This window comes from Xiphophorus hellerii, chromosome 1 (genome assembly GCF_003331165.1).
Source record: "Xiphophorus hellerii strain 12219 chromosome 1, Xiphophorus_hellerii-4.1, whole genome shotgun sequence".
NCBI classification, from domain to species: Eukaryota; Metazoa; Chordata; class Actinopteri; order Cyprinodontiformes; family Poeciliidae; genus Xiphophorus; species Xiphophorus hellerii.
In genome coordinates this window covers 4,995,094-5,010,989 of record NC_045672.1, presented here as the reverse complement: position 1 = coordinate 5,010,989, position 15,896 = coordinate 4,995,094, and the positions used below count along the sequence as shown (strand labels likewise).

General features: G+C 39.2%; 1 protein-coding gene across 1 annotated transcript in view; it reads left to right on the top strand.

Moving 5' to 3' along the window:
• The first annotated feature begins 2,161 nt into the window (after positions 1–2,161).
• Positions 2,162–15,896, top strand: part of slco4a1 (solute carrier organic anion transporter family, member 4A1) — a 36,084-nt gene continuing 22,349 nt past the window's right edge. The window contains exons 1-2 of the mRNA XM_032569320.1: positions 2,162–2,266; positions 3,074–3,325. The gene's annotated coding sequence lies outside the window, so the exon portion shown is untranslated. The remainder of the gene's footprint in view (positions 2,267–3,073; positions 3,326–15,896) is intronic.

Here is a 15,896-nt window from a genome sequence, read left to right as displayed (position 1 = left end):
TCCGTGGCGCCCTCTGATGGAAAGCTGCCAGAACTGTGAGGAGAGAAGTAGAACCCAGACAGACCCTTGACCCCAGCTTCTAAACAAGACCAAGTGTATTGAAATAAGCTTGCATGGGATATTAATGCTTAATTTATAAATCACCTGTGTTTGATAAACAAGTAATGTTCTATTTATGTATAAAATCAGTTATAATCTGTTACAAACATCTTCAGGGAATGTTTTATGAAAGGGAGGGTGGGTACAACTTAAGGAGGACACTGAATTTGAAAATATGTAGCATCAGAACAACTTTGACAAGATTTTTGTATCACTGTAACTGGGGTCAAACAGTGGAACGAACTGAATATGGAACTAAAACAATGTCCGAGCATCAACCAGTTTAAAAATAAATACAGAGCTATGTTACTCACGTTGTACAGGGAACCCTAGCTGGATGTCAGCTTGTTATTTACAATTGTCATTACTAGTATTATTATCCGTACATTTTCTTGCCTCATGTGAGTTAATTTGTAACTATCTTGTCAATGTAATATAGTCTATTGTTGGCTCTTTAGCACAGTATATTGAACAGGCACATGAATATTTTAACATGGTTTTGATTACACATTTTGATAATCATTGAGTCAGTAGGTAATATATTCCATTAATTTGAGATAAGGGGTAGGATCAAATACGTGTTCACTTCTTCCTACCCCTTTTCAAACATAACAGTAGCTAATTCACTCATTAGCTAAACAACAGCACATGATAAAACCAAATCGGCTATCGTTTTTATCAATATGCTCCAGTACCGTAATGATATGGTACAGTTTGAATGAAACTGCTGTTTCATTCAAAGGAAAAAAGGGCCCAACATTCAGTTTGTTGGGCCCTTTTTCTCCAACATCATTAAAAACACACACAGACAGTGAACAGGGCCAGTTCAAGCCTTTTGGGGGCCATAAGCATATTTTCATTTGGGCCCCACCATACCAACACGTCAAAGATGCTTTGTCATTCCTAAGCTAATCAATCTAAGTAATGTACCTACCATTACTAGCTTTGTTGGTAATAAGCTTACATCAGACTGGTGATGTCATGACTATTGATAACATCACCAAAAAAATGTGGATATTGAAATGCAGAGTAGTGTTTAAATGTGGCATTTTATTTTAAATATTTGAAAGTAACATCAGCTGATAAACAGTAAGTTTAGTAAACAGGTTAACAAGTTTAATATTTTATATTTCCAAAAGAGTGTCAGCAGCCAACAGCAGGAAGAGTTTAATCTATTACATGTGTAACGACTACAACGAATAAAGAGAATGGAGCTTCAGCTTCAAAAAAATGAGTTCATCTCTGATCTCATATTCTGAACAAGCTTCATGTTTGAATGAGGGAGTTTCCCATGGGAAAGCCATAGTTGCAGACCGCCTCGTTTCCACTGAGCGGTATGGGACGGGTCTGTGTGGTTTGGTTGGAGTCATAGGCAGAGTTAACCCCAGACTCCTAGCATAGCGTCACAGTAGCGCGATGGTAAAAGTAATGCACTAGTATGTCTTGTTCTTGTCGCAAGCAGTGATGATTTTCTGTCCCTCAACTGATGAGCTGTGTAGCTCCACCCTAACGGCACCATTGTCCCATGACCTACAGGTGAAGGAGGTCGAGGAATGTTGCAGCATGATGGTCTGTTGTATGGAAACAGACAAAAGGGTAAATCGAACCACACCGACCTGCGCCTTTCTGCTCATTGGAGTATCTACATTTTGACCTTGCACCCTTAAAGGCATTTTAAAAATGGATCAAAAAGTGTTCAATGAGACACTGGTGTTATGGAAACGGTCTAAACATGGCAGGAATCCTCTCTTATCTCCACTCTGACGAACTCAGCTCTGAAACTAATCTCGGTTTCTAAGAAAAACACATAAACAAAGAGGACTGTTTGTGAAATCTAAATTGCTTTTAACCTCTTAAAAAAATTACTCCTTGAACCTATTTTGTAGAATTATGTCCTTCATTATGAAACAAGCTGGTGAATAATTTAGCTTTATGACATTTTTTTTTATATGCTCCACATATTTTATGTGGAGCATTTTAACAATTAGCAGTAAAGATGTTGCAAGCTTGTTAACTATAAAACCAGGCAGGATGTTATCTGCTGGCTCTAAAGCACTGTGTGGGCTTTAGTGACATCGGGAGAAAAGACTGCAAAGGACCTCCAACTGAAAAATCAAGAAATCCTGAATCATTTTTAATATCATATATCATCTCCGACTCCTTGAAGGTAAGTTGAGAATTCACAACGATTCTCTTAAACATGTGGTTGGTGTTAACTGCACAACGAGCTCTCTAAGCCATAGCTTTTTCCTCTTTGTGGATACATAGATAAATGATCTCAGTCATTATTGTTACTTTCCCTTTGGGATGATGAATGAAGTATTTTCGAAGTGAATGTAGGGAACGTTCTTTCTTCTCAATACTTTTGCAAGGCGCTTAGTAAAATATTCTGACTCGTATAGTGTTCTTCAACATTATCAACAAAATGTTCCACTTTCGTATGAATGTATACACTTCAGTAATCTGTTTTTTTTTTTATTTTTGTTTTGTTTTGTTTTTTGCATTCCCAACCACTCGGACGGCCTGTTAGGATCATTGTAGATGGAAAAAATGAATACATTTCAGCCAAAAGAACTCAGACATTTTAGAACAAGGACATTTTTGAAAAGTCTTACATTTCCTAGAAAAAAGATTGTCTCAAAATTGCCGTCTTCAATTTTTCAAACTCAGAAAATTTCCAAAAGTCAGAAATGTTCTCCTTTTCAAACTCTGACATGATTTAATCTCAGAAATTGTTTGAGATTAATCTCAACGTTTCTGGGTCTTTTTCGAGCAATTTTTCGCCAAAGTCATTTTTCTTGTTTTTTTTTTTTGTTTGTTTGTGTGTTTGTTTGTTTTTTCTAGAGAATTTCTGAAATTAATCTACAAAAATTTTGATTTTTGTTGTTTTCGTGTTTTTTTTTTGTGGAAATTAAATTCACGCTTCCTTTTTAACCTTTCTACAACGGCCCTAACACACCGTCGTATATTACAGTCCGCTCGTCAAGCGACAGCAGCGCTGCTTCAGCTCGTCTCTCCTCTTCGCGCTCTGTGATTGGTCCAGAGCTGATAGCGCCACAGGACTGAACATCAGCCTCTTTACAAAGCGCTTACTCCGCTCCTCTCAGAGCGACGGGCGCTGAGCGGCGGCGTTGATGCAAACGGAGCAACATCTGTTGCGTTTCGTCTCCCTTCTGGACAGACCGTTCACTGAGAAGACGCGTGGCTGATGAAGGTCGATAACAAGGTATTGCTGCTGCTTTATTTCCGCCGTGTGAAAGGATGCGCTGTTTGGTGCATCAACTGCCTCAGCTGCTCTGATCCCAATGCGTTCAGTCTGAAATGTGCTTTTAAGAAAAAATATTGGTGATAATATGAGCATAAGTCTTACTTGGTCATGTAAGTAAATAAGTATTACAGATCATCCGTCAGCGTGATCCGGAATATGTAAAGCAGAACTCAGCGCTGGTCGGACAATAACCAGGCTTTTCTGTGTATTTGCCTTTATTGTGGCTGAAATCCGTTTCAAAATGTCATATTGTCTCCAATCCATGTTGCCTGTTTTAAAATCGCACATTTCTTCAAAACCGCTCCCTGCATGTGTGTCTGTGGAGGGTTCCCCTCCAAACGAGAACGTCTACCATGCAATCACGTGTTTTCTGTCCAGTTACATATTTTCATTTATTTATTTGTTTGAGGCCGTGCACCTGCAGTAGACATGCAATGCGTGTGATATTTGGAACCTGGAATAGAAAGAGATTATTTCCGAGCGTCCTACGTGTCATTTCGTCTGCGCCGTCTGCGCTTTGTTTCATTTGCGGTCTGCAGAACCTGAGCGCCAGACCTGACTGACTGAGCTTGCATCAGGCAGCCCATGCAGCAGAGTAATAGAAGGGATTTCCCCTTATGTGGCGATGCCGAGACAGCATTTCTGCTCTAATGGTTAAGGAGCCTGAAGCAGACGTGAAAAAAAGGGAACATTAAGTCGTCTAGTAAAACAGACATAAGCTGCGCATTTGATGAACTAGTTATTCAGAGATATGGAGATCTACTCTGTCTCAAACCTTTGCCAACTTCCCTGTTCGAGAATCATTATAAAAGTGCTTTGAAATTAGACTGGATGTGCTTTTTTTTTTTTTAAGAACCAGAATTTGTCTTAGATCTTACCTCGATAAACTTTTTGTTTATCGAGGTGAAACAGAGGCATCATAAGAGTATTTGAGGCCCTGAGCAGAATTTAACTGGGGGCCCAACTCCATGCAAAGCCCAACCTAGATGCTTCCTGCAAGGTCTCCCGGCTCACGTCAGCAGCAGAATTATTATAGCGGCTTCAGGTTTTGACATTTTAATGTAACTTAATGCCTGTAAATGTAATTTATTGTCTAAGTTAAATGGCCATCATAATTTTCTACAACTTTTCTTTTTTATTTGTATTTAGACTTGTAAGGTTATGATAGCTTCTGTAAACGGTGTTTATAGGAATGTTAGAAATCAAGAAAAAATGTGAAGAAGTGAAAATGGAAAGAAAGGAGCAAAAGCCGAAAGTTGATTCAATATTCAGAATGTTCATAGAATGTTGAAGTAAAAATCCAGATTAAAGAAATAATCTTCCGGAGCATAATGTTGACGCATGCTCACGTCATCACTCCCTTTTCTTAAATTAACTCTGTGGCCGGAATCATTTCTATGAATAAGCTCTGGAGTGACAGCAGCAGTAAATGGAAGCAGCTGAAAGTCACATGACCAGTCCACGTTTTACTTGGGAGGCTAAAAGACAACCTGAGTACATACAGAAAGCATTTTTAAGTTATAGTTGTATTTATTTAGGGCAAAAATAAATCCGGTCAATGGTTCCAACAGCAAAGCATACCCAGACTGTCATTCTACTACTGCCATTTTTGAATTGCTTGTATGATTTCCTTCCTCTAAGCTGTTGTGTTAGTTTTAGATGAGAAGTAATAGGATGCACAACTTCCCTCTTTTGCCCTGTCATTTCACAGAACGTATTGATGAAATGCTGTGGGACCATCAACATGTTTCTTGGCATGTTTGAGACGGGCCTTAGAGTTCCTTTTGGTCTGCAGTCGCCGTTTTCTTCGAACTCTGCCACAGATGACCGTTGCTGTTCATATTGTGGAATCATGAACCATTTGTAACTTTTCCAGGCTGATAGATGCCATTGATTTTGATTCTCATCAGCTCTAGAATTTCTCTAGACTGCAGCATAATGTGTTGCTTTTGATATCTTTTAGTCTTTTTCAAATGGTCAGGTGCACTGTGGCATAGTTGGTAGCACTGCGCCACTTAGAGCAGGAAGGCCCTGGGTTCAAATATCGGCCTGGGATTTGCATGGTCTCTCTGGGTACTCTGGTTTACTCCTACAGTCTAAAATCATGACTCGTACATGACAATTGGTCTCTTTAAATGACCCTTATGTGTGTGTGCGTTGTTTCCCCTGTGTGTCCGTTTGATAGAGTGGACAGGGTGTACTCTGCCTCTTGGCCAATAACCGATTGAGATAGTTGGCAGCCCCCCACCACTCCGCCACCCTGCAAGGACAAGTAGGTGTAGATGATGGATGGATGGTCAGGAAGGTTCTATTTTTGATTTCAGAGGTCTGGCAGTAATCAGGCCTGAGTAAGGTTAGTGAAATTGAAGCATAGAAATCACTGTGAACTCATGAATTAACAAAAGAGCTACTTACCGTTTCACATAGAACCAAGTTGGTTTAGATTGCGTTCTCCATCACTTTAGAGCTGCTTATTTTATTTCTTGTACTCAGATGCTTTTTTTTTTTGGAGCCCTGTGCTTTTTTATTTTCCTCCATTTTACCAACTCAGCTTTAAAAATTGCTGTGCAACCTTCCCATATGTAACACAGCTCTATTGCACGGTGGGGTTCTTTGCAATCTTTGAGGACGTGGTCAAGGTTTAGTTGAGGTAGTCACAACCCAAACAAAGAGACACCAAGGTGGAACCAGTGAGCAGACGGACAGAAAAGTGTCCCCCAGGTTCACTCTGACTGAAAACATGACTGTGGAAATAAGTCATGTTTGGACAGAGTGTCTGTTGTCACTTTGGACCGACAGGTTCTTAGAACAGTCTGTCAATGTTTTTCAAATGCTTCATTTGCATACTCTTATCTGATTTGGTGGTACTATCTTCTGAGAGAAAAATAACACGTTCTTTATGAGGTGACAGTAAAAAGTTTCATTTTGCAGGTTTATTCGTAAACTTATCATCTAACTGTCACTCCAGTCATACACAAGATCCACTCATTTGATCCGACCACTGCGGCAGTCAGCTGTAATCTTTCTGGAATATAATTCAACATTCAGCTGTTTGCTTAGAAACACGAAACAGCCGTCTGATCAGAATATGGAAAGTTGGTTGCAGGCATAAAGTGTTACAAACCTGTTGAGCAGGATATGAAATATTTGCTCAACTCATCTTTACATTGGTTAGCTGGATGTTTTCTGGTCTCACAACCAGGAATTAAAAGTCATGTTTGTTACCACCTTAAATACCTACATAGCTGTTGCTGTATGGACCTTCAGTGTGTCAATCAATACACTGAACTCGCGCTGTTACAGATTTGTTGCTTTGCAGAAAACAGAGAAGTGATGCTGAGTCGTTATCATGAACCCTAAATATGAAAGCGTGAGCTTGATGACAACCTGCCTCCATGTTTGAAACTCTTACTTTGATGTTAGACACTTGTTCATCAAAGCCTAGAAGAAGCCTTCCCCTACTTTTAATTTTATTGTCTGGGAGCATTTTTAGCATCTGGTAGAAAAAAAATAAACGGTGACAGAGTGAAAGTCAAGATACAAAGGATTTGTAGGATACTGTTTACAATAGCTGCATTTCGATTGACCATATTATTTCAAAATAATTTCACTTAATGGAAACATGCCAATTAAAAAACCCCAAAAAACTCTTCTTTTTTTTTAAATGTTGGTGCTAGGATGAGGTGGTTTTTTGGCCATATAAAAATTAGCATATTTTACAAAACTGCATCACACATAAAATCAACAACTGGATGTTACTGCTGGCACAAACCACAAAGAAGAAGACAACAGGAAGTAGTTGGAGGATCATGGAGTGGAATGTTTTAATGGCTTATCATGTGAACAAACTTATTCACATATGAGTTTCATTGCATTTCTTATTTATTGGAAACACCGCAATTGCAACATAGTGGTTTTTCTTTTTTTTTGACATTAGAGAAATATTGAGTTTTTTTTAGGTTTTGTCTTGGAAACACAGCTGTAGTTAAATTTAACTTCTGCTCTGATCTCATAACATTTTACTGTCACTGTGAGCAATCAGTGTGACTGAGCATAACATCTAATCCCACAGATCCTGTGTGGGCTTACACTCAGTTAGGTTTAGGTTGAACTGAGCATCAACCTATCGCCCTGCAATCATACAAAATCTAACCAAGTATTCTTGGTCTAGTTTCTAGTGCAAATATCTCAGTACACTTTAAAGAAGACAAAACTACCTTACAAGTAACCTTTCAGCAAGATATAGAGCTTGTTACATCAATAGTTATTTTTTCATCAGTAATATTGATTTAAAAAGTATTAGTTCCATTGGCAGATATTTTCACTTATAACAAGACATGCTCCCTGTGTCATTAATCCAATAATCTGCCAATCTGGAATATTATGGAATTATTGGTTTAAAACAAGCTCCTTGTTGAAGAGTTACTTGTAAGTTAGTTTTGTCTTATTTGAAGTGTACTAAGATATTTAGGGCACTAAATATCTTATCATTATCCAATTTGCAGATATAAGCAAATTGGATAATGTGTTGGCAAACTTAACACTTTAATTTCTCTTGCTCTGGGCAATATGCTCTTTTTACTTTCTGAAATGATGAAGAGCTGAACATTTGTTCTTGAAAGGGAGTAGCTGGGTGACATTTTTGCGAAAATCGTTAAACTAATGGAAGATCCTGTATGGGTCTTACCACCAGTGATGTCAGAGTGATTAATATCTGCGTGTGGACTGCTGGAGGTCTGACTCAGTGCTTCCTGCTGTACTCATACCTACTTATTTAGGATTGCACAATTATGTTAGACAGTTATTTTAACCAGAATGACGTGGTACAATAACAGGGTGTGTTTTCATGTGGAACCTTACATTTATTTTAACGATACCGCTGTGAACTCACATGGAGTTCTGCTTCTGGACTGATGAGCAGAGGTGATTCGGTTTAATGTGATGAGAGTCTCTGACCCAGTTCACATAAACACATGTTTCTGCAGATGCTCTGTGTGTAGTGAACCTGGACACAAACAAAACAACTTTCAAGCCTCAGCATGTGAGGTTTGAACATTACTGAAGATTCATTTGTTTCAAAAAATAGGTCATTTGTGGTAGGCTTCGTGAAATAACACAGATCTAGTTCCCGGAAGGTGGACAGTAACCAGATTTGTTTCTCTATGCAATAACCTTTAAGGTCAGGTAGCGACCTTAAAGGTTTAATGTATAGGAGGACTAGAAGTGCAATAGTAGAAGTAGTTTGCAGGTTTGCAGTCATGATTATACATTGTTTTTGGATTAAATCTCAGCGCATTGGTATTTAAAAGTTTTGTAGAGAGAAAATCATCTGTTAAAATGAAAGTAATTATTTTTAATAAAGGTGAAGTATTATGTAATTATGAGGCACATAGTATCATTTTATACCACAATTAAGCAACTGTTACTTTCAGTTGTTGTAAAAAATTCTGTATGTATCAAATATGACATAAACAAAATTTGACTTTGTAATTTAATGCCTTGAAAATAGGACTCTGTCTCTTTAAAAGCTCCTCTGAAACTTCTCCTTTAAGAAGTCAGCACAACATCGCTCCTCTATTAACCCTTTAACAGCGTTTTTACCAGCGTTGCACTGAGAAGTAGCTTGTATCAAGAGTGCAGTGCAGTTCCACCAGGTGTTTGCTAGTTGCTCCTTGCTAGTCTGAAGGAGCTGAGTGACGTTCATTTGAACAAGTCATCATACGAACTGCTCTTCAGTCTAATGCATCTAAAAATGGTTGCAAACGGCATCATGGAGAAGCATTGTTGTTATGATGTGCTATTGGGGAATGTCAGAACAATTCGGAGCTTTTTTAAAGAGACAGAGGCCAATTTCAAGATATCAGATGCAAAGTCAAATTTGTTTTAAGTCATGTTTGACATATACAGCATTTTGAAACAACTTATGGTAACATAGTTACTTGACTGTGTTATAAAATGGGCCAATGTGGTTGGAAGTACATAATACAATCCCTTTAGAATTCTCATCATCCATCCATTATCTTACACCCTTATCCCATTGGGTGTTGCTGGTACCTATCTCCAGTGGTCAACCTGACAGGCAACCTGACCCTGGATGGGTTGCCAGTCTATTGCAGAATTCTCATCATAGCTAAGCCATTTTCTTTTGTAATCATTATTATTATTTTTTTAAATTGCTGGTTTTTAATTTCAGATAAATGAACAGTTTCAAAGACCCATCTTTGACAGGTCACCTTTTTTTATTGTTCATCATCTAAATACTTTTCTGCTTAGTACTGTCGTTCTGTTGGGATGATAATCACATCTGTCGGATTTTTGAAGATCTTTCCTTACTTGAGATTCAGGTGTTTTGCAATTGTACACTTGTTATGATACAAGACCTTAATGTGAAAGAACTTAAAAAAGCAAAAAAAAGTACTTCCTTATTCTCTCTCAAAGCATCTTTACTTTTCTCAATTTCAACTAATAATATCGCCTTACATTTGCTCCTTTTGAAATAGTAGCCCTCTCTTCTACTTCTCCAACAGAGGGCAGTACTGTGCTGGAATGTCTAGAAGATGTAGGTCAGGGCGTTGATGCTTGCTCTGTGTCTGTGTGAGTCTGTAGCTACAGGCAGATTCATTTTTGTTTATCCTCAGTGTAGACGGCACCGCAGTAAAAATGGCTTCAAACAATTGGCTGTCCAGCCTTTCCTATGTCCATCTTAAGGATCTTCAAAGAAGACACTGAACCCGTACATATCCTGATGTTCCTCTGATGTGAGACGGTGAGCTTGGCAGAGAGGAAGAAGACTTCTACCTGTGAATATCTACATCAGGCATTCTAATTTCCCGAAACGACTTGCGCTGTTGTTTCCTAGAGCTCCAGAAGCCTCTGATCAGACGCGTTGTTACTAGGGACGGGGATTTATCACATTTCACATCGTCAAGCATTTATCCTAATAAAGTTCTTATCATGAGAAGAATTTAAATTTGTCGTTGTCATTCCAATTAATGACGTTTAAAACCCCTAGAACTGTCCGTATCGTTGGGATTGTTATTCTATGCTATTTTGACCTACTGTTTGTTCAATGAGAGCATTAATATATATCAAATATAATTAAATGCAGTGACTGTGGGCAGTTTAGTGATACAAATCACTTTTGTATGTAACTACTGGTGCCCTAAAATATTACAAATGAAATGTTTTTCAAGGGCAGAATGTGTGTGAGGGCTATGACCACTGTGCCATGCAGTTACCCAAAAAAAGGAGCATTGGATAGTTTTGATGGCCACTTTTATCATTATCACAATAAAACAATAAAAGTTTAAGCCCATATTCGCCCACTCCTAGTTGTTGCTAGTGTGCTGGTTTAGGTCTTCATCTTTGTACCTTTCCAATGCCGACACACTGAACAGACTAATTTTAACAGTAGAATGATCAAATTCTACTGCTGAAAAGTTCAAATGATTTCCATCTTACTCCAACACACGTTTTGCTGCAGTTCCAAAAGAGTTTGAACTTCTACAACATTTGTTTGGTTCTTGTCTTGTTTCGTTTCTGTTGTTTGTAGGCTCTGCAGCACAAAACGGTGACACAGAAAAGGGAACGTAGCGAATGTCAGAGGGAACAGTTGGAACGTTTTCATTTAGAGACAAGTGCTAAACGAGCCGGGCTGTCTGTTGCCTGTGGGGACGGTTGGCATTTACTCTCTGAGCTGCAGCCAAGCGGAAGAACATTACCGGGTCAGTGCCTTCTGAAATCCCACTGCCGCTGCGAACGCCACGGACTGACTGGAACGTGACTGTCTACTTTATAGTGGGAGTACTGTAGTTTTTGTAGTTTTTTTCCCCCCAAAAAAGGTAAAAAAATATATAACAAAAAAAACTACAATATGAGTCAAACTCTGAACTTCATATTTCGTTACACTGCAACCACAAACATTTATGTATGTTATAGTTATTTCATGCACAGATTAGTTCATGCAAGGCTCGGTGAGCAGTTTTCAGCTTTAATGAACAAACTTGATGGAGGCTTACTCCTTTAGTGTCGTCATAAATGCTAATTTATGACGAATTTAAGGAAAATTATACATAGGCTTTAAGGCTTGGTGTGAAAACAAAGCATGTTTGTGGAAAAGCACCTCTTGCCTGCTGCTAATTACGGTTGATAATTTATGATGCTCCGGGCCTTTTTTGTTTTCCAAAGCCACTGAGAACCATTTTAGAGTGTCTAACTTTATGAAACCTTGAAAATATTAGCAGATTTTCAAAGAAAGAAGTTGGCCTCTGTCAAAAAACTGAAAATAGACGTTCAGTTTCCAGACGGAAATCCTGCTGAAGAGAAGGAAGCATAAGAGAGGACATCAGACTCTGGAGAGATTGTTTAAGGAGGAACGTCACAGATTACTCTTTGTATGAACTATCTACGAATACACGATGTTAGAAAAACATGTAATTAAACATATGTGTGCAATAACTCAATCACTGTGTGGTGAATAAGAAGACAGCTAAATAAAGTTGTTATATTCTTTCTCCTCTCAAATTCTCTTTACCTTGGCCTGAGAACGAGTTCAGGGTCAACAGGGACAAATACATAACACATTTTGCCTCATTGGAGAATGGATGCTTTTCTAATTTTAGGATAAAAGAGCTGGTTCCTGGAATGAAGTAATCAAACACAGCAACTTGTTCCCAGAGTCAAACCTGCACTCCAGTTTTACCAGATTGATATTCCAGGACAATAAATATTCTGTTTTAGTGACATCTCACTGCAGCAGTGTCGATTAAAGTGATCTCTGAATCAGATGGACAGCTAAATCCTTACCTTGTCTTAATATATTTATGCATGGGAGTCTTTTTGGGCTCATACTTCAAAAGCCTTTGTGTACCACAGAGGAACAACTCCCAATTCCAAAGCAAATAACTTTCCTGTGAGTAGATAAAGGAGCTGGTGGGAAGGGCAAAACCCTGTGCTTATTAATATTACAACTCTCCACTCTGATCTCAGCAAGATGGAGATTTGGACCCCCAAAAAAAGCCTGAGACAACATTTCCATTGCTGGCCTCAGAACAACAAACAGTGAGGCAGGAAGGGGCTGCCTCATATTAGAGCATTGTTTTGGGCAATGGCCTGGTTCCCCTTTCAGGAAACTCCCACTTCTAATCATCCCATCATCAGCTGATATTAATCCACTCCCTGATGCCTTCCCATCCAATCACAGCTTGAGTTTAAAGTAAATTCAGTTTTTGAATTTACTTTTGGGGATCTTCTTCATATACAGGTAAAAGCCAGTAAATTAGAATATTTTGAAAAACTTGATTTATTTCAGTAATTGCATTCAAAAGGTGTAACTTGTACATCATATTTATTCATTGCACACAGACTGATGCATTCAAATGTTTATTTCATTTAATTTTGATGATTTGAAGTGGCAACAAATGAAAATCCAAAATTCCGTGTGTCACAAAATTAGAATATTGTGTAAGAGTTAAATTTTGAAGACACCTGGTGCCACAAACTAATCAGCTGATTAACTCAAAACACCTGCAAAGGGCTTTAAATGGTCTCTCAGTCCAGTTCTGAAGCCTACACAAACATGGGGAAGACTTCAGATTTGACAGCTGTCCAAAAGGCGACCATCGACACATTGCACAAGGAGGGAAAGACACAAAAGGTTATTGCTGAAGAGGCTGGCTGTTCTCAGAGCTCTGTGGTCAGAAAAAGTGTACAAGCGATAGGGATCACCGCGCCCTAGTCAAGATTGTGAAAAAAAACCCATTCAAAAATGTGGGGGAGATTCACAAGGAGTGGACAGCTGCTGGAGTCAGTGCTTCAAGATCCACCACCAAGAGACGCTTGAAAGACATGGGTTTCAACTGCCGCATACCTCGTGTCAAGCCACTGTTGACCAAGAAACAGCGCGAAAAGCGTCTCACCTGGGCTAAGGAAAAAAAGAGCTGGACTGCTGCTGAGTGGTCCAAAGTCATGTTTTCTGACGAAAGCAAATTTTGCATTTCCTTTGGAAATCGAGGTCCCAGAGTCTGGAGGAAGACAGGAGAGGCACAGGATCCACGTTGCCTGAAGTCTAGTGTAAAGTTTCCACCATCAGTGATGGTTTGGGGTGCCATGTCATCTGCTGGTGTCTGTCCACTCTGTTTCCTGAGATCCAGGGTCAACGCAGCCGTCTACCAGCAAGTTTTAGAGCACTTCATGCTTCCTGCTGCTGACCTGCTCTATGGAGATGGAGATTTCAGGTTCCAACAGGACTTGGCGCCTGCACACAGCGCAAAATCTACCCGTGCCTGGTTTACGGACCATGGTATTTCTGTTCTAAATTGACCAGCCAACTCCCCTGACCTTAGCCCCATAGAAAATCTGTGGGGTATTGTGAAAAGGAAGATGCAGAATGCCAGACCCAAAAACGCAGAAGAGTTGAAGGCCACTATCAGAGCAACCTGGGCTCTCATAACACCTGAGCAGTGCCAGAAACTCATCGACTCCATGCCACGCCGCATTAATGCAGTAATTGAGGCAAAAGGAGCTCCAACCAAGTATTGAGTATTGTACATGCTCATATTTTTCATTTTCATACTTTTCAGTTGGCCAACATTTCTAAAAAATCCCTTTTTTGTATTAGCCTTAAGTAATATTCTAATTTTGTGACACACGGAATTTTGGATTTTCATTTGTTGCCACTTCAAATCATCAAAATCAAATGAAATAAACATTTGAATGCATCAGTCTGTGTGCAATGAATAAATATAATGTACAAGTTACACCTTTTGAATGCAATTACTGTAATAAATCAAGTTTTTCAAAATATTCTAATTTACTGGCTTTTACCTGTATGCTGTCACAGAGTGGAGAACAAGACTTAATTTTATCTGTCAATGTGATTTTAATTGGATTGCAGAGATTGCTGACCGTTCTAAATCTTCTAAACCACCTGCTGATTACAGGAGATTGGCTGAACGCATAGTAGAAGTGCAGGCAACTCGTCCCATTCATTTGGCTCTGCTGTTGTTGGGAAGGCCTCTGCCAGTCATTTATAGAATGATTTTCCATTTTTTGTACTCAAAATCCTACACTCTAAAGGGCATTTCACTGAAATATTTATATATATTAATCCCAATAGTGCATATCTTACTCTGATCGTGGGCATTTCCAAAGGATGTACTTGTCAGTTGGCTCCAGTGACTTTTCTGATTTGTCTTACTGGCAGGGGCAGTGGCAATAAAAGACTGGTCAATCATTGCCACCCCTACCAAGTGATTGGTTGTTCCAATAGGGAAGTAACTCACTGGCAGAGTACACTTCTGGTACAAGCAGTTCCTCTTCAAAGCAGGTGGTGTCAGGGGTGAAAATTTTAAATACTCCTATAGGCCTTCAAGAAAATATTATGTCCGTAGTCAAATATTTTTAATATATGGATATTTTGCTGCAAAACAGACGATCCGTTCTTGGCCACCACTGAGTGAGCAGCAGTCCCAACCTGTACACCCCCTATGAAAATCTTCTGGCTCCGCCACAGCTGATTGGCCAGATTTTCATTACAAATCAGGTGACAAATCTGGGACAAGGCCTGTCAGAAGAAGAAAAAGAGGAAGACAAAGAAAAATAAGTAGGTAAGAATACAAAAAGGAAAGGAAAAATCAACAATCTTTTTTTTTTACCCTCTTATTCTCCTTTGTCATCTTCTTTTTCTTCTTCTATGCTTTCACTCCACACCAGGCCTTTGTGCACTACAGGGCCCAGCCAGGGTTCAAGTCCCGGTTCAGTGTTTTTGGATTAGCCCTTATGTCTTGGCCGCTCCTATTTGAAGTCAACCATGGAGTCGTTCATTGGCGGTGGGGTTGTGTAAAATGGCTTACTATCCTATGTTGTCTTGCCTTTGTGTCTTCAGTGTCCTGATGATGAACAGTGACACAAGCTCGATGTTGTCCATTATTGTGTTAGATTGGTGTACAGATTTGCACGTTTTTGATACGGTAATCCTCGCTGACTTTCAAGTCGGAAGACGACCTGGGTCAGGGTACAATGGGCTGACTGCAACCAGACCGGCCAGGTCTGTCAGGTCACCCCTATTCTTCACCTAGTGCCTTGCTTGCTGTCTGGATGTGAGCAGAAAATCCAGTCAATCAGATCAATCAGAAGAGTTGCTGCTCCCAAGTAACAAATGCATTCACAAAACAGAAACAGCAAGCACAGTTTTCTGGCTAGAGCCAACAGATGGGTGGAGGGGTGTGTTTTACCACTTGTCATGCTGTGTTCATGGACTCACAATCAGAGCTATCCACTTTACTGAATAATAAATGCCCCGTTGCAATTGCCTAACAAGCTCCTTTCCTCAATTAAATTTGAAGCCAATGCTTCCTTTATCCACATAGGTGTTGATATCTGGGTGATATATAATATCAATACCAAGTTGATATCAGGATCAGATTGATACTAACATTGTAAGACTGATACTTTAGTCTTGCATACTCTCTTGAAATGTTTTTTTATTTCTTTGATTTGCTCTCAAATGAAAACTTTTGCACTTTTTCAA